The sequence below is a fragment of the Plecotus auritus genome (assembly GCF_963455305.1).
Source record: "Plecotus auritus genome assembly, chromosome: 3".
Taxonomy (NCBI): domain Eukaryota; kingdom Metazoa; phylum Chordata; class Mammalia; order Chiroptera; family Vespertilionidae; genus Plecotus; species Plecotus auritus.
This window is the reverse complement of record NC_137772.1, coordinates 138,961,722-138,980,672: the sequence shown is the minus strand read 5'-3', so window position 1 is coordinate 138,980,672 and position 18,951 is coordinate 138,961,722. Positions and strand designations below refer to the sequence as shown.

The 18,951-nt window shown below is 38.2% G+C and overlaps 1 pseudogene across 1 annotated transcript; it reads right to left on the bottom strand.

The window, feature by feature from the left end:
* Positions 1-17,979: 17,979 nt before the first annotated feature.
* Positions 17,980-18,327, bottom strand: LOC308244433 (small ribosomal subunit protein eS26-like; annotated as a pseudogene). Its single transcript has one exon. The product of its transcript is annotated as a small ribosomal subunit protein eS26-like (transcript).
* Between the last annotated feature and the right edge of the window lie 624 nt (positions 18,328-18,951).

Below are 18,951 nucleotides of genomic sequence, written 5' to 3'. Positions count from 1 at the left end.
ATTGTAACAAATATATTACACTAATGCAAGATATTAATAAACTGTGAGGGGGATATGGGAACTCTGTAATATTTACGCAGTTGTTGCAAACCTAAAACTATTCTAAAAGATAATTTATTAAGAGAATAAAATATATTTCCTTACCACCCCAAAAATTTTCAACTATTAATATAAATTATCAAATATTTTAAGACAAATAAGATGTATACATTTTTATTATCTTAGAAACATGGAGGAAGAACAAATAGTACAAAGTCAACTACAGCCCAATGTGGATGGCAAAATTGCTTTACTTATGATTTTCGAAGCGGGTCAGAGCATTCTATAAATTCAGTTGATTCTTTCACTCACTTCTTGTATCAATTTTTAAGTAAAATATCTGTGATTTTATTGGAGAGTGTTATAGTCTGATATAGAGGGCAATCTATGGAAGTTGAATGGGTACCAGGGAAATGAGAGGGACCATTGTTTAGGTGGAACATAAGAACATAAAGTAGATCCAACATGCAAACACAGGAGTTTGGCGAAATGGAGCAGGAAGCATAAGTCAATCCAACAATGAGAAGTAAGTGCAAAGCTGGCAGTATTGTAGTTATTTAGAATAGATGTATTAGATTTGGAAAGCTCATGGATTTCTTTTGTCAAGCATTTGAAGGAGATGTCTTTTAGTCCAATCAGAGGGCTGAGAACATATGTCTTCAGATATATAAGGAATTCCTAAGTTGTAGACTAATGAATGGCAATATTATAACCAGGAGTCTGGGTCTACTCCAGAGAACTGTGTTAGAGAGAGAGGCGAAAGGAGAGTTAGGGGCTTTGTATCCTAAAGCAGTGCTTGCCTATTTCCCAGAAGTTCTCCAACTTCAGAGGAAAGTAAATAACATCATGGAGCTTAGGGGCAGAATTTTTTTTTAATATATATAATTTTTTATTGTCTAAAGTTTTACATATGTCTCCTTTTTCCCCATTTGACCCCCTCCCCCAAGCCATTACCACCCTGGGCAAGCCCCCGCCGCCCCATGTCTGTGTCCATTGGTTATGCTAATATGCATGCATACAAGTTCTTTGGCTGCTCTCTAACCTCCCCTCCCCTGCCATTTGTCTCTGGATCTATTCTTGTTCATCAAATTGTGTTGATCATTGTATACCACATACGAGTGAGATCATGTGATATTTATCTTTCTCCAACTGACTTATTTTGCTTAGCATAATGCTCTCCAGTTCCATCCATGCTGTTGCAAATGGTAAAAGTTCCTTCTTTTTTACAGCGGCATAGTATTCCATTGTTGTGTAGATGTACCACAGTTTTTTAATCCACTCATCTGCTGTTGGGCACTTAGGCTGTTTCCAAATCTTAGCTATTATAAGTTGAATCTAAGAAGCATCCGATGTGAGGAATATCTTTGAAGTTTTCTCTTTCGTTTTAATAATTTATTTTACTTTTACAGCCCATGATATATTTGTGAATGTTTAGTGTAAGAAAATAGTGTATAGTGGTCAGTGCTGAGTAAAATGGACACTCTAGAAAGATGTGTTCATCTTATGCTGCATTTTCACACACTTCCTTAGACAATGGTTCTGGGGTGTGAGCACCCCAATTTGAGAATTATGTACCCCTGAGCTGCACTGGCTCCAGAAGTTGTGAGGTGGAGGCTCATGATTCCAGTGCTCATCAGCTACTTAATCTTACACAGTGAGACTATTTCTTGTTTGTAAAGTGCAAAAACTTACCATACGAAGTTCTTGCAAGGCTGGCCACAAGATCCAGGCTAAGTCACTTTAACTCTCTGGGATAATTTCTGAGCCTGAAAATTATAAAATTCTAACACTGTATTTTAAAAATTAAAGATTCTTTGGCTCTTATTTGTTCATGCCGGTCTAATTTTAAAGGTATCTCCTCTGGATGAGACAAGGTGACATTTCCTAGTAGAAAAAACTTCACAAAACCAGTCATAAACTTGAATTGTATTCCTAGGTCTACCATTTAACAACTATACAACCTTAGCCCAATAACGATGTTTCTGAGACTCAAATTTGCATCTGAAAAAGGCAGACATGACTTCTCCCTAATCACTCACAGGGAAGTTGGGAACATGAAATGAAATAATGAGTATAGAAATACTTTTCCAAACCTCATTCTACCATGCAACATTGCCTTAAATCCTCTTTCTAGAGTTTTATTATTTTTAAGGCAATATTATAAAATTGCTTTCTGGGATCCTTGTATTCATAAATTGCCTTATCACCAGTTATATATCAGAGGTCTCTTTTTCCCGAGGAAAAGAATTTTGATTGCTTACTATTTCCTCCAGTTCTCCTGTTTTCATCATTCCTACATTGAAATGTGCTGCTGGCCATGAAGATAAGATGTAGGACCAACTCTTCATTACTCTCAGGTTGCAAAAATGGTAATATACAATAAGCAAAGTGGCAGAGTCTAAAGTCACTTCATATTTAGCTTTAAAATTTTGTTCAGACTTATATGTGAATAAAAATATGACTTCTATACTGGGAACTTTCCTAAAGAATAAAGACAAATAGTAATAAACTCACTGTCCACATTCCTATAGCTATATTTCTTTTTTTAAAAAATGTAATTTCCTAATTTATTTCTTCTTTTATTTTTTATTTTTAAATTGCAGTTTATGTGCAATATTATATTAGTTTCAGGTGTACAGCCCTGTGAGTAGACATGTTTATGTAACTTACAAAGTGATAACCCCAATAAATCTAGTACCCATCTGACACCATATATAATTACAATATTATTGACTATATTCCCTATGACTTTACATCCTCATGACATTCTGTAACTACCAATTTGTGCTGCTAAATTCCTTCACCTTTTTCACTCTTATCTACAACCTCCCTCCCATGAGACAACCATAAAAATGTTCTCTGTATCTATGAGTCTGTTCTGTTCTGCTTAATCACTTAATTCATGTTTTAGATTTCACATATAAGTGAAGTTAAATGGAATTTGTCTTTCCCTGTCTGACTTATTTGACTTAGCATAATACCCTCTAGATCCACCCATGTTGTTGCAGAGGCAAAGTTCATTCATTTTTAGGGCTGAATAATATTCCATTGTATGCAGGGTGGGACAAAAGTAGCATTACAGTTTTGAGTATACAAAACACAGAGTTTATTCTTGTTTTATTATGCTTTAATTATTCTATTATTTTCCATACAAACAACTGTAAACTTATTTTTGTTCCATCGTGTGTATATATACCGCTACTTCTTTATGCATTCTTCTACTAATAGACACTTAGTTACAATATCTTCACTATTGTAAGTAATGCTGCAATAAACATATGGATGTATAAGTCTTTTTGATTTAGTGTTTTGGGTTTCTTTGGATAAATAAACAGAAGTGAAGTTGCTGGGTCCTTCTTTGTCTTTTCTTATAGCCTTTGTTTTAGAGTCTTTTTCATCTTATATAAGTACCAGTGAATTTTCATGCACTGGAGGAGGGTTCCCTCAGCCTGGCCTTCCCCCTCTCACAGTCTGGGAGCCCTCAGGGGCAGGAGGCAACCTGGCTATCAGGGGAAGGCGACACCCCATCACATCTCTGCTGCTGCCACTGTTGACAGCGTAAGCCTCGGCCCGCCCTGGTTACCCGTGCCTTGGGCTGGCCCTGGGCAGCTGGGCAGCCAACATCTGAGGCCGGCTCTGGGGGGCTGGGGGGCTGAGGGGACTGGGGGACTCTGGAGGTAGGCATGTGCAGCAGGGCTGAGGGGGACTGGGCGCCGCCATCTTGTGGCTGCTGCCATCTTTGAGGGTGTGACAGTCAATTAGCATATTCCCTCCTTATTGGCTGTGGGCACCACCATCTTTGTGATGGTGTGAAGATCAATTAGCATATTCCCTCTTTATTAGTTAGGATTGTTCCCAACCTTTTTGTTTTGATTTGTTTTATTTCCATTTTTATGAAAACTCTTTTACCCTTTACTTTCAGGCTGTGTAAGTCTTTTTATCTGTGAGTCTCTTATAGATAGCATATGTAAAGGTCTTGTTTTGTTATCCATTCAATTGCTGTATATCTTTTGACTGGAGCATTTAATCCATTTGCATTTAAGGTAACTGTTGATAACAGTTACCTTAAAGCAAGGTAGTCTACATATAATTCATGATTTTTGAGTAATTCATTATGTTGAGAAATATGTATTTACTAGAAGCCTGGTGCACAAAATTCATGCACTTGGTGGGGGGAGAGGGGTCCCTCAGCCCAGCCTGTGCCCTCTCGCAGTCCAGGAGTCCTCGGGGGATGTCTGACTGATGGCTAAGGCCCACTCCCCAGGGAGCCATCAGTCAGACATCCTTAGCGCTGCCGTGGAGGTGGGAAAGGCTCCCGGCACTGCAGCTGCACTCGCCAGCCATAAGCCCAGCTCAGTGCTTCTGGCTGAGCAGTGCTTCCCCTGTGGGAGCGCACTGACCACCAGGGGGCAGCTCCTGCATTGAGCATCTGCCCCCTGGTGGTCAGTGCACGTCATAGCAACCAGTCGTTCCGTCTTTCAGTCGATTTGCATAATAGGCTTTTATTACATAGGATTGCCATTTTATCATTCACATTTTTGAACTTTCCTTTTCTTCTCCCCCTCCTCCTCCTCTTGCTGCTGCTGCTGCTGCTGCTTCTTCTTCTTCTTCTTCTTCTTCTTCTTCTTCTTCTCCTCCTCCTCCTCCTCCTCCTCCACCAGAGGCAAGCAGGCGCCATATCTGAGTCTCCGATATGGCGGAGACTCAGATATGGTGCCTGGCCTGCTTGCCTCCTCCTCTTCTTTCTCCTCTTCTCCTCCTCCTCCTCCTTCTTGAAGAAGATCCTTTAATATTTCTTGTAATACTGGAGTGGTGATGATGAACTCTTTTAGCTTTTTATTGTCTGGGAAGCCCTTTATCTGTCCTTCAATTCTAAATGATATCCTTGTTGGATAGAGTAATCTTGGTTGTAGGCCCTTGCTTTTCATCACTTTCAATATATCATGCCAATACCTTCTACCCTGAAGTTTCTGTGGCAAAATCAGCTGAGAGTCATATGGGAGCTTCCTTGTAAATAATTAACCACATTTCTCTTGCTGCTTTTATGATTCTCTCTTTGTCATTAACCTTTTGCATTTTAATTATGATGTTTATTGGTATGGTCCTCTTTGGGTTCATCTTGTCTGGGACTCTCTGCACTTCATGAGCTTGTATTTGTTTATTTCCTTCACCAGGTTAGGGAAGTTTTCTGTCATTATTTCTTCAAATAGGTTTCCAATTTCTTGATCTGTTTCTTCTCCTTCTGGTACCCCTATCATGAGAATGGAGGTATGCTTGATGTCTCTAAGGCTCGTTATACTACCTATTTTTTTTTCTTTTTACAAATTTTTGCTGTTATGATTGTGTGATTTCTGCTTCTGTATCTCCTGAGTACTGTGTTTACCTATGTTGCCATCTTGACCAGAAGATCCCTATGACTATATTTCTTAGTTCCTCTTCTTTCATTTGGGACTTCTTTCTTTATTCCATCATTTTTGGCTGCTTTCCTGTATTTGTTTCTATGAATTAGGTAGAAGTGCTATATTTCCTGGACTTGGAAGCCTTAGAAGGGCCTTATGTAGTAGGTGTCCTGTAGGGCCCTGTAGCACAGCCTCCCCAGAAACCTGAGTTAGATGCTTCTGGAATCCTCCATTGTGGGCTGCGTGCACTCTCCTGTTGTAGTTGAGTCTTGATTTCTGTTTTGGCACATCACTGAGATGGATTGACTCCTAGGCCAATCGGCTGCAATGACCGGCTGTGACTGCATAAAAGGAGCTGATGTGTAGGGATCAGACTCGTGGAGCATAATTTGCTTCAGTAGGGCTTTGGTGCCCTCTGATTCTGTTCATTGAGTGTGTCTCACTCACTGAGCTGGTTGGGTTGTAATTTGGCATGGTCTGAAGCTGTCCACTAGTGTACTAGCTCTAGGGCCTCCTGGGAGGTGCAGGCCAAGGTCAGCCACCACCCTGCCCTGCCTGGTGTCACTCTGAATAAGCTACAGAGGGATCTGCAGATGGCTGTTACTTGTGATAAGTATGGAGGATCCTGAGAGAGGCTAAGCAGTGAACTGATGTTGGCTGCCACTAGTGTCAGGCTTGGGGCCACTTAACAGGAGGTTTGGGGTGTACAGGGGTCAGATGCTGCTTGTTTGAGAGATTTTAGAAAAGTTTGCAGCATGAACTAACATTGGCTATTTGTATAGAAAATCCACTGGAAATGGCTTGATGGGTGGGCCTGCAAGTTGGTAGATTGGTATCTCAGCGAATGACCAAGGTAGGGCAAACAGTGTTAGCCAGGATGACGGAGACTCAGATATGGCGCCTGCTTGCCAGCTCTGTGAGGAGAGGGCTCAGCAAAGGAATAATGGCCTCAGCCAGCCTCCTGTCTAGTAGAAAGCTGCCCATCCAGCCCTCATCCTGAAGCCAAATAATTCAGTTCCTCCCCATATGTCTTTGGCACCTTTCAAACTACTGTCCCAATGCTGCAGCTCAGAATGAGTGAGTTTGAGTCACTCTGTGCATTGGCCCTTTTCGAGGAATGCCTGGGATTCCAGCAGCCCTCTGTTTTCATTCAGCCACAATCCCCACTGGTTTTCACAGCTAGAAGTTATGGGGACTTTTCTTCCCAGCACTGGAACCCTGGGCTTGGGGGCCTGGTGTGAGCTGGAACCCCTCACTCCTCTGGGAAAATCCCCATAGCTGAGATACTCCTCCTGATTTTTAACCTCCATACATAGGTGAAAGGTCAGCCCATTCCACATTTCCTCCTTCCTAACCTGTCTCTATGTGGCTTCTTCTTTATATCCTTAGTTATAGGACTTCTGTTCAGCTAGATTTCAGGCAGTTCTGAATGATGATTGTTCTATAGTTTAGTTGTAATTTTGATGTGGTTGTGGGAGGTTTCAAACACTGCAGTTACTTATGTCACCATCTTGATGGGTATAGCCCTCTATGGCTATATTTCTTAGTTCCTCATCTGTCCCCACTTTTGAAACAACATATAAATTTTATATTTATTTAGTTGATACAAATAATTGTTCCAAACTAGGGTTATCTTCTCTAACTTTATGGGCTTTCCTTCATTAACATAGTGATAATAGCTATTTTTTAAAAGGTTATATTTGTGAATTGATTTTATTAAAATTAATATTCTATTACATTAAACAAATTATACAAGTAGCAGATTAAGTAACTAGTAAGTATTTGAAAGCAAGGTAGTCTACATATAATTCATGATTTTTAAGTAATTCATAATTAACCCTCACCCAATAAAAATGTTTATCCTCAAAGAGTTCAGTTACACATTGAAAATGAGAGGTTATGCAGAAATCCTCTTTGAGAATTTAAACATTAGTGTTACTTTCATTTTCATATACACTGAAGTAACCTTTTACATAAACATATATCAGTGTCACTACTTTTAATATTATCACTACTCAGTAATAAGGAAAAGTTACATAAATGCATCTGTATGGAAAGTCTTTTAATCTCACTTGTTACAGAGCAGAATTTCATTTAATAAGCATTTATTTTCAGTGAAAAGAAAATAATTTATCATTTTCAGCATGAAAAATTTAATTACTGATGTGTTAGCAATAAATATTTGTTTATTTTATTTGACTGTAAGATAATTCTACTTCTAAGTTTCTACTCTACTTTGACCTTAAGAAGCCCCAGTTCTTTTAATTTTTTAGTTATTTTTATTTTTTAAATTCTATAATAAATCATCTGTATTATATATTGTGGTGTTCACTATCCCAAGTCAGAACAGCTCTGATGTATGAATTAGTGCCAATTCTTTATCATATTCTTTTTTTTTATATTTTATTGATTTTTTTACAGAGAGGAAGGAAGAGGGATAGATAGTCAGAAACATCGATGAGAGAGAAACATCGATCAGCTGCCTCCTGCACACCTCCCACTGGGGATGTGCCCGCAACCAAGTTACATGCCCTTGACCGGAATCGAACCGGGACCTTTCAGTCCGCAGGCTGACGCTCTATCCACTGAGCCAAACCGGTTTTGGCTCTTTATCATATTCTTAAATTATTTTTTTAAATATTGGGATTATATTCTATAATTATTAATTCTTCATTGTGTTTTTTTTCTAAGATCTTCACAGGAAATTCACAGATTATAGTTTTAATTAATATAGTACTCTTTCAGCATCAACTTACAGTAAAACTGGGCTTTCTGAATCAAGAAAAGGAATTATTTTGTTCCTTCTCCCCTGAGTGTAATTCATGCAAATATAACATCGCTGTATTAGTTATTTATTGCCTTGTAACAAAATATCCCAAAACTTAGCAAATTAGTGCAGCAAACATTATTCACATGAGTTAGGAAATTGGGAGCAACTTAGGTGGGTGGTTCCGATTTAGGGAGAACTCTAAAATGGCCCTCATGATTTATGCCCCCTAGTATACACACCTTTAAGCAATTCCATCCTAATCAATAGAATATGGCAAAGGTGAAGGGAATTTACAGATGTAATTAATGTTTCTAATCAGTTGACTAAATTCATCATATGGAAATTTTCCTGAATGGGCTTGACTATTTGAGAAAGGGGTTAAGAATCAGACAGGCTTTCTTTATTGCCTTGAGGAATCAAGCCACTTTGAATTTCTGCAGTTGCAAGAAAATTCTGCCAACCAGCAGTTTGGAAGAGTACTCTGAGCTTCTGAGGAAAATTCAACTTAGCCTAGGTTCAGCCTTGTGACACTCTCAACAGAGAAACCTCTGCTGTGCTCTGGTGCCTGATCCAGGGAAACTGTGAGAGAAGGATCATATAGGCATACCTTGGAGATATTATAGGTTTGGTTCCAGACCACTGCAATAAAGTGTTAGAAAGTACGGCGATAAAGCAAGTTGTAATATTCTGGTAGGTGGAGGGTCTATGTAAAAAATGCAACACCTGTGAAGCACTATAAAGTGAAGTGCAATAAAATGAGCTGTGCCCGCATTTTATTGTAAGCCACTAAGTATGTGGTAATTTGTTACATAATAAAAGAAGACAAATACAGGGTCTCACCTAAAGTTGTAGTCAAGATATTAGCTAGGACAGAAGACATCTGAAGTCTTGACTGGGGTTGATGGATTCTCTTCCAAAGTGGCTTGCTCACATGACTGTTGGCTCAAGGCCCCAGTTCTTTGCCTTGTGAACCACTCCACTGGGCTGTTTGATTGTCCTCAGGATGCGGGAGCTAGTTTCAGTCTTCCCAGAATTGCCTCAACTGTGGCACCAGGTTTCCTCCAGTATAAGTGATGAGACAGAGAGAGACAGAGGCAGAGACAGAGACAGAGTGAGACAGAGACAGAGACAGAGACAGAGACAGAGGAGCGTTTGAATATTTGGAAGCTTAACTCCTATAACCTAATCTTGGAAATTTTTCCAATCTTCTACAATTTTCATTTTGCTGGAAGTGAATCAGCAAAGTCTCTCCCACTCTAAAAGAGAGGGTAACTGAGCTCCAATTCTCAAACTCCGCAAGAGAAAGAGTATCAAATAATTTGTGGACATATCTTTAAATCCACCAAACTCATTTAGTGCTCTGGGTCCTTAAATTTCATATAGATCTTGGAGAAGCAGCCATTCTAGCAGTAAATTTTAGTTTCTAAAATGAGTTAAGATTGGGGTCCAGCAAAATTTTTTCATTATTTAGAGACTTTGTTTCCTAAACTGTTCATTTATAAATTATGCATATACCTAGGGCATGGACAACTATTTTTATTTAGATTAACTTCACCCAAGTGAGTTCTAATAAAGTAATATTCCCATTTCAAGTGACTCACTTGTCAGAGAAGACAAGTTCACCTGCCAAAGAGAATGAGGAAGGAGCAGAGTTTTAAGGGGTGGATGGAATTAGGAATGAGAGTTCTTTCATAATCATTCTAGCTATAGGAATCAAAATCTCACTTAAAAGAACCAAAACCCATGGATTTATATAAATTAGTGACTACATTTTACTAGATCTATTAATTTTCATAGAGGAGAAATATATAGATATTAAAATCCTATATAATAAAAGGATAATATGAATATTGACCCTAATGGCAGAACAACTGGGAATGACAAGTTCCTATGACATGCACTGACCACCAAGGGGCAGATGCTCAACACAGGAGCTGCCCCCTGGTGGGCATTGTGCTCCCACAGGGAGAGCTCTGTTCAGCCACAAGCCCGGCTGAGGACTGCGAGCTGTGAGTGCAGCAGCAGTGGCGGGAGCCTCTCCTGCCTCCGTGGCAGTGCGAAGGATGTCCAACTGACGGCTTAGGCCCGCTTCCTGCAGGGAGCGGGCCTGAGCCATCAGTTGGACATTCTTCAAGGGATCCCAGGCTGCCAAGGGCATGTCTGACTGCCAGCTTAGGCCTGATCCCCCAGGGAGCTGGCCTAAGCTGGCAGGTGGACATCCCCCAAGGGATCCCGGACTGTGAGAGGGCACAGGCCGGGCTGAGGGACCCCCCAAGTGCATGAATTTTCATGCACTGGGCCTCTAGTATACTATATGTTTATTTATTGGATAAACATATAAAGCATATTACCTGAGTGAAGAATTTGCTATTTTCATTTCTTTAAATCATGGTTTCACACTAGGAAATAATTAAACACTTTCTGTCCCTCAGAGTTCAAGTTATGTGACTTTACAGAAAATAATACATTTATTTATTTATTTATTTATTTTTTTTAAATATATTTTATTGATTTTTTACAGAGAGGAAAGGAGAGGGATAGAGAGTGAGAAACATCGATGAAAGAGAAACATTGATCAGCTGCCTCCTGCACACCCCCTACTGGGGATGTGCCCGCAACCAAGGTACATGCCTTTGACCGGAATCGAACCTGGGACCCTTCAGTCCGCAGGCCAATGCTCTATCCACTGAGCCAAATTGGTTAGGGCAATAATACATTTTTTTAAATCTCTGTGCAGAATTTTATGTCTCTGGAATATAAAAGTCTGATCATAATGCTAAATGTGAGAATTCGGAAACTCCCATTCATTTATGGATGCCATTTTGTTTTCCTTATATGCATTCATTTATTCAGAAAATATTTAATAAGCACCTACTCTAGGTAAGGCAGTGTGAAAGTCACTAGTGATATCTACATGATATATATGGTTTCTTCCCTTAAGAACTGTGTTCATGGTGCAATATGAGCATAAGAAGGAACACCTTGATCTAGCAATGTGAGTCAGGGAAAAGGCAGTCTGGGAATTGGCACTTGACGTGAGTCTCAGAAGCAGAGAAAATACTTTATAAACAAATCAGTGTTGGAAAGCCTTCAGATAGAGGGAAGATAGCGTGCAAATTTAAGGAAGAGGAAGGGAGAAGGGAACTGAAGTAGAAATTGCCAATAGAAAATTTTGGGAAATGTGGCTGGAGATCTAGTTAAATAGCAGTTCACAGTAAGTCTCCAGATAATCACAAAGTACTTTTTTTTGTTTTGATTATACCTGTTTTTAAATTTTAAAAATGCAGGGGAGAAAAAGAGACATATGTAATACTTTAACAATAAATAATTATTTTTAAAAATTAAAAAAATAAATTTAAATGTGCATAAAGTTCTTATTTTTTATAGAGGCTGGATTTATTGTGCTATTTTGGGAACAAGGGGTAGTCCACAGTTTAACAGCATTATTATATTAATGTAGAGTGAAATAAAATAGGAACTATTGACTACATACCAAATTGAATAAGAGTTGTTGATATTCACTTTAAATAAATAAGCTTCACTATGCAGTAAACATTTTTTCTTTGATTATTATGGTTACTTACTATGGTTAAACATGGATGCTTGCTTGACAATCACACGTCTGTTATCATTTCTCTAAACTCCTCAAACTTCATCCATTTATTAATTCGCCAATTACTTACCCAGGGTTTTAAAATTGCTGGGCTCTGTTCTTTGGATACAGCAGTGAATAAAACAAATTTTTTACCCTTCTGGAACTTAAAATCCAGTGTAGCGACGAGACAAAAGCAAATAAATACATTTGCCAAGGAGTAATTTAAGCATTTAAAAGAAGGAATGGCATGGTTAGCTAAGATATATTTTATATACATAGGTCAAGGAAGGCCTCCTTGTAAAAGTGGCATTTGATCAGAATCCTACCTTAAGAAAGTGTGACCAGAGGAAAAACAAGTTCAAAGACACTGATTGATGTAAGAGGAAGCTAGGTTTAGCAAAGAAACAATAGGTGGCAGGTGGGATGGATGAAATACATGTGGAAGAGAGTAGTAGAAAGTGAGCTCAGGAAGATAATAATGCCAGATATCCAAGAACTTTTGCAATAAGGACATTGAAATAAATTCTGTTTATACTTTGAGCAAGAGAGGAAGCACTACAGGGTTTTGGGCAGAGGAGTGATGTGATACATCATTTAAAAAGGATTACCTTTATACTATGTCTACTTTGTTGAGAATATGAGGCTAAAAGCTAAAGTTGGAAATCTGAAGAAGTAGGTAATTTGTTATGTTTAGCTTGGATTAAGTTGGTAGGCATGGAAGAGAGGGTTGGTTTGAATTCTGGAAATACTTTAATGAAAGTCCTGGTTGGAAATACAGATTTGGGAGTTGTTAGTATACTAGTAGATGACAATTCAAGCCATAAGTCTGCATTGAAACACCTAGGTAGTAAACATAGCTGTCAAAAAGAGAGGTCTATGACTGGACTGTTTATGTTAATTCTTCACCATAATTAATGCTTTTGGTAGAATCTAAAAGTAAAGGTTTCTTTTTTCTTTCTTTCTCTCTCTCTCTCTCTCTCTCTCTTTTTTTTTTTTTTTTTGAACTTTAGAGTACTCAGAATACCTATAGGTAAGGACATTAGAAGTCTGCAGGCTTTTCAACTTCTTTATAAGATAAAGTGCTAGATAGTCAGCTGTTAACTACATAGAACTACATTTCCCAGACTCTGCTTCCCTGAATGGTCCCAGAGTAGATTCCACCAATAATTCGCTTATGATGGGAGGGAAGGAGAATCATGATTCTGGAGGCGTTTAGAGTAGACTCTTAGGAAGACAATGGAGTGGAGGTTTGCAGCATTTCTAGGAAACCTCTTGGAATCAGGGCTTTAGTGCTCTAGGCACTGACCAAGTTGTTTATCTAATTTCAAGTTTATATATTGTGAATTTACCTTGAAGCATGTTGACCTTACAAAAGCCTCCAATGCTAAGTCGTATTATGACTTAGACTAAGTTGGTAGGTATGGAAGTGCATTGTTGTTGTTCTTTTCACAAGCAAAAACATCACTCAAAGTGGGCTCTCAAGCGAGGCTACTAAAATACAAATCAGCCAAAACCGGTTTGGCTCAGTGGATAGAGCGTCAGCCTGCGGACTGAAAGGTCCCAGGTTCGATTCTGGTCAAGGGCATGTAACTTGGTTGTGGGCACATCCCCAGTGGGAGGTGTGCAGGAGGCAGCTGATTGATGTTTCTCTCTCATCGATGTTTCTTACTATCTATCCCTCTTCCTTCCTCTCTGTAAAAAAATCAATAAAATATATTTAAAAAAAATATAAGATAAATAAAATAAAATAAAATACAAATCATATACATACATACCTTATGATAATTGTCATGAGATGAAAAGAGCCTAGAAATAAATATAGCAAAATTTTAAAACTGTAGGTATTTTAAAATTTTATTATTTCTATACTGGGAAGACTAGTGGATTTTATATTTTTAAAGAAATTATATTTTAAATATTTAAAGGAAAAATATTCAAATAATCATATTGAAGACCCATTTTTACCAGATAAAATAATTTGCAAAAAACATATTTGAAAATGAAAATGGATATGTGTGAGGATATCCATTTCTACTCTACACTATTCAGAATAGTTTTTAGAAAATATAGTTTACATCATTAATTTGCTTCTAGGCTTAAAGAAAGAATTTAGTGAGAATAGACGACATTCATCTTAAGCCATATCACTTATGAAAAATGAGCAAAACCTGAAGAGTAAGGCCTTGTCTCTCACCGCCCCCCCCCCACCCCCGCAAGAAGGGAAATGATTGGGAAAAAGACAGAGGAAAGTTAAAATGAGGTCTAAGGAATGTTTCTCCCCCCTTTCACCCACCAGTCTCATTAATGTGGCACATTCTTGGAAGCAGTAAGCACTGAATCAGGACCTGGCTATCCCTCTATGTACAGAGCATTTTTCTATTTCTGTAGAGATTAAATTACCATTCATCACAACTACCTTAAATTAACATCTTACTGAGATCTTTAATAAAAAAATAGACTTTTAGACCTATTTTGGTATATTATTTATAAAGTGATAAAATGTAACCCTCTATTGTTCATCTCCCTCATAAAAGTAAACAAGAGGGAATATGTATAAAATCTGGTCCTGTGGCTGCATGTGAACATCACCCATATCTCACCTTTAAATTTAGCTTTCCTCAGGAAAGGAGCTCAACACTCTCTGAAATGCTTCTGGAATATTTGCATGTAGTATTTGGGGCTAATTTAGGAAGAGCTGGTACTTGTTTCCATCACTACCGTGAAGCATTTTTCATCCGCTACTCAGTGGGACACTTAGGGACAGAGTGAGAGTCTGAGAGACTCAGGATTGAAAGCAAGCCTCCCACTCACCATAGGAACACCTTGATCAGTATGGGCTCTCTGAATCTCAAATCTTACAAAACTGTGTTGAAACACTTCTTATACAGGGGTGGGCAAAAGTAGGTTAACTATAATAATAAATACATTAATTAACAAATAAAAACACAAGAATAAGCTCTCTTTTGCATACTCAGAACTGTACACCTACTTTTGCCCACCTCTGCATTTATGAAAAAGCAAGTGTCTTGAATACTTATGTGCTTGGTACATCATTGGTATTATTCTTCTATTATTTTAATATATTATAGAGTACAGAAAACGCTCAATGATGAAGGCACTTTCTGAGAAAGTTAGCTTTTTCACTAACTCATTTGGAATTGTCCAGAGAGGGAATTGAGCAAGGGAAGTGGGATAAATGAATATACAATGATCTACATACTTCTCAGCATAAAACTACTTACTGGTGGTAAAAAGAGCTGCTAACATAGAGGTCAAAGAAGAGGAATTATAGCAATAAACATATAAAGTTGCCTTTTACATGATGGACACACCCATGACTAAAACACCATCCCAGACTTCTCTGGAGTTTAGTTCTTTGTATTCAACTGCCTACTCAGCATCTTCATTTGACTGTTTTATACATATCTCAAACTCAACGAACTTTATTAATGCTCTTCCCTTACAAATCTTTCCTTCTGCACACTCTTCCTTGTTTTTTTTTTTACATATCCACTCAGTTGTTCATGCCGGTAACTAAGAAACTACGCTTTTCTTCATTCTTACCCCTCTGCTATCCAGTCAGCCATTACATTACCTCTTAAATATTTATCAATAGCCTACTTCTTTCCAATTCCTCTAGTACCATTATCTTTAATTTATCAACATCTTTTACCTGAACTATTGCAATAATAACCTCTTAACTAATAGTTCTGCTTCCTCTTTTCTTACTCCAAACTATTTTTTTTTTAAAAAATACTTCAGTTACAGTATTTTTCTTTTTATTCCCCAAAGCCATTTGGTTATGTCCCTCTCCCATTTACAAGTCTTCCACAGTTTACAATGCTTTGTGATAAAGTCTTAGATCTTAGAAAAGCTTAAAAGAACCCACACGATAAGCCTACTTCTCCGGTTTGTGAACCACTTCTCGCAACCTTCCTTAAACCTCAGGACCTTTACACGTGCTATTTTTATGCCTGAATCCTTGCTCCCCTTCATTGCCTGGCTAATCCACACTTATCTTTCAGAAGTAAGCACAAATGTCACATTCTCCCTGTTAAAGTAATTAAACATGGAGGCTATTAGAGTGAGGTGGCTTTAATACCTTAGCACCTAAGTAAGCAAACTAAAACCTAAGCCACTGTAAATGTCTGCAAATGACTCAAGGTTAAGAAATCAAAACCTAAGAACAACCAATTATAATCAGCCAAAAAGGCTTTCCAAAATAAAGCAACTACTTAAGTTATAGTCAGTCAAATAATTTCCTTGCTCTGTTTCTTCACCTTTTCTATAAAAACCTTTCCCCCAGCTCTTGTTGGCAGAGTGCTTCTAACCACCTTTGGTTTGGTACTGCCCAACTGAATTGATGTTTGCTCAAATAAACTCTTAAAATTTTTAATATGCCTCAGTTTACTTTTTCAACATCTCTAAAGCCTTCTCTGATCCTATAGACTGGAATAGATCTCTCTGTTATGTGCTGTGATAACACATTACTTTTGTATCATTTATCACAATTATACTCATTCTCCACTTATTTTTTGAAATATCCATCAAAATGGACTGTAAACCTCTTGGTAGCAGTTACATTCTCAGTCCTTGGTCTCTAGACAACACATTGTTGACAGGAAGCTCTTGATAATACCTGGTGAATGCATAAATAAAACTATCAACAAGGATGTAGTAAAGAATATTTTTGCATTGAACCTAAGGAATAATTCTAGCCTTGTGTGCAAACACTTAAATATTACTTTGGCTAACTTAACATGGAGAATTTCTTTTCTTAGGATTCATTTTGCATATGGAATTAGAAGACGTTACATTATTTTATAGCTAGGAGACCTTTTGGTTTGTCACTGGATGTAAAAGTTAAGGACAGGGTTCAGCTGCATGTAATGGGTCATCCTAGGAACAGTGGTTAAAGCAACATAGGTGTTGGTCCTCTCAAAGCAAGAAATTCAGAAGTAGGCAGCCTGATGTCTCAAGGAAAATAGGGCTTATTTTATTGTCTTTTCTCTCAAAGTTTGCTCAAGATGGGCATTGCAGATCTGGCCTATATTCTTGCAGAAAGAAGGGAAAAAGGATACATGTGGCATCATATGAGTCCATTTCCTATTTAAGGTGCTTTTCTAGAAATTCTTCACAGTAAATTCATTTACATCTTATTGTTCAGAAATATTATTACATGGCTTTCTGTATCAGAACAGGAGTCTGAAAAATGAGTTTTAGGTGAAACTTTGCAATACCAAGACAGACTCTGCCTTATTTACATATACTGAATTTCAGTTTCTTTATGTAAAAACAAAGAAAAAATAATATAGACTTTTCAAGATGTTTACCGAACATTAACCAAGATAAGGTATTAACAACGGACCATTGGGATCTCTGCACATGTTAGATGTTAAAATACCAACTTCATTATCCAAATAATGTGAAATAAGGTAATACCAGCTCAGTGAGGGTTCTGGGTTTACTTAGAACTCAAGTCCACCTCCATGGATTATCAAACATTGAAATAATTTTGACTACCAAAATAGAATATGGATATTTTAATGTAGAAATAATCTTGACTTTTGTGTTCTGAAGGGAAAAGTATAAACTGAATTCTTTCTAGAGTAGCTATATTTGAGCTTGGTTGTTGGAGAAAGGCTGGCTTCAGATTCCTCAAATTGTGAGGGAATCTTATATAATAAAAGTTCAATATGCAAATCGACTGAACGGCAGAACAACCAGTGGAACGACTGGTCTCTATAACGTGCACTGACCACGAGGGGGCAGACACTCAATGCAGGAACTGTCCCCAGCCTACAGGCCCCAGGCCAGCCAAGGCAGATGCCAATGGGGGACCCCTGATCGCCCCACCGGTTGCCCCATGGATCGGCCCTGATCGCCGGCCAGGCCTAGGCTCCCTACCCATGCACGAATTTGGTGCACTGGGCCTCTAGTAAATAATGATGTCATAGAGAAAGAAGTTTATTTGATTTAAATTTGATTATTTAATTCTACCCAATAAACATATGATAATTACCTTCTTCTTCTTCTTCTTCTTCTTCTTCTTCTTCTTCTTCTTCTTCTTCTTCTTCTTCTTCTTCTTCTCCTCCTTCTTCTTTTTTTTTTGAAGTACAATTTCCATTTATTTTCCCCCCAGAGAACTTTTCTTCAGTCCTTAAAGACTTAGCTCCTTACATGGGCTTTGGTGGAGGTTGTGGGGCAGCACCCACAGGTCTAAATTGGGGTGGGGGTGTTGGGTCCTTCTGGGCTTCATGAGAATGATTCCTGTCTACCTTGCTGTGAATGGCACAGCTCACACAGTAAGGTAGTTTCACATGCAGCTTGGGAAGCACATAGGCATCAAAGACACTCGCTTCGGAGATATCCCTAAGGGCTGTGGCCTCTACTATGTTTCGAATGACAAACTTCTTAATGGCCTTGTCCTTGGGCATGCACCGGGCACTGTTGGTACAACTAATAGGCTGCACATGGCCTCAGCCTTTTTTGGCACTACTGTTATTCCTTCTTTTCTTGGTCATCTTGGAAACGAGGACCAGAGAGAGGCTGATAATTACCTTCTTTATGTCAAATGCTCAGGAGATGCAGTAGAAGAGGAGACTTTTCCTTATCCTTAAAGCAGCGATTTTTCCGCTGGTGTGCCACAGCACACTGGTGTGCTGAACGAATTTGTAAAACAAGCAATACCTGACTATTTAGTCAGGGACACTTATGCCTTTGCCCTTAGATTGTCAAATATAAAAATAAAAGACAACAGCCAAAACAAAATAGCTGTCTGGTGTGAATAAATCAAAATTATACCTATTTTTTGTCAGATTGGCAAAAAACATATTTTTTGGTGTGCCGCAGAACTTTAGTAATCAATTTATGTGTGCCATGAGATGAAAAGGGTTGAAAATTGTTGGTTTAAAGAACTAAAAAATCTTTCTACAACTAGAATGGACTAGAAAATAACAGGGTTTTTTTGTTTGTTTGTTTTTTACCACAGATTTTGTGTATGGGCATGCATGCCCCTGTGCAGTATATCCTGCCAATGCGAGTAGAGAATGTGTGCTTCTCTTTGGACAATGAGATTCATCAACTTCAGAGAATAAAGGCAAGATTTTTTCTTCTTTCTGTCCTGTGCTCATTGCAAGACTCTGGAA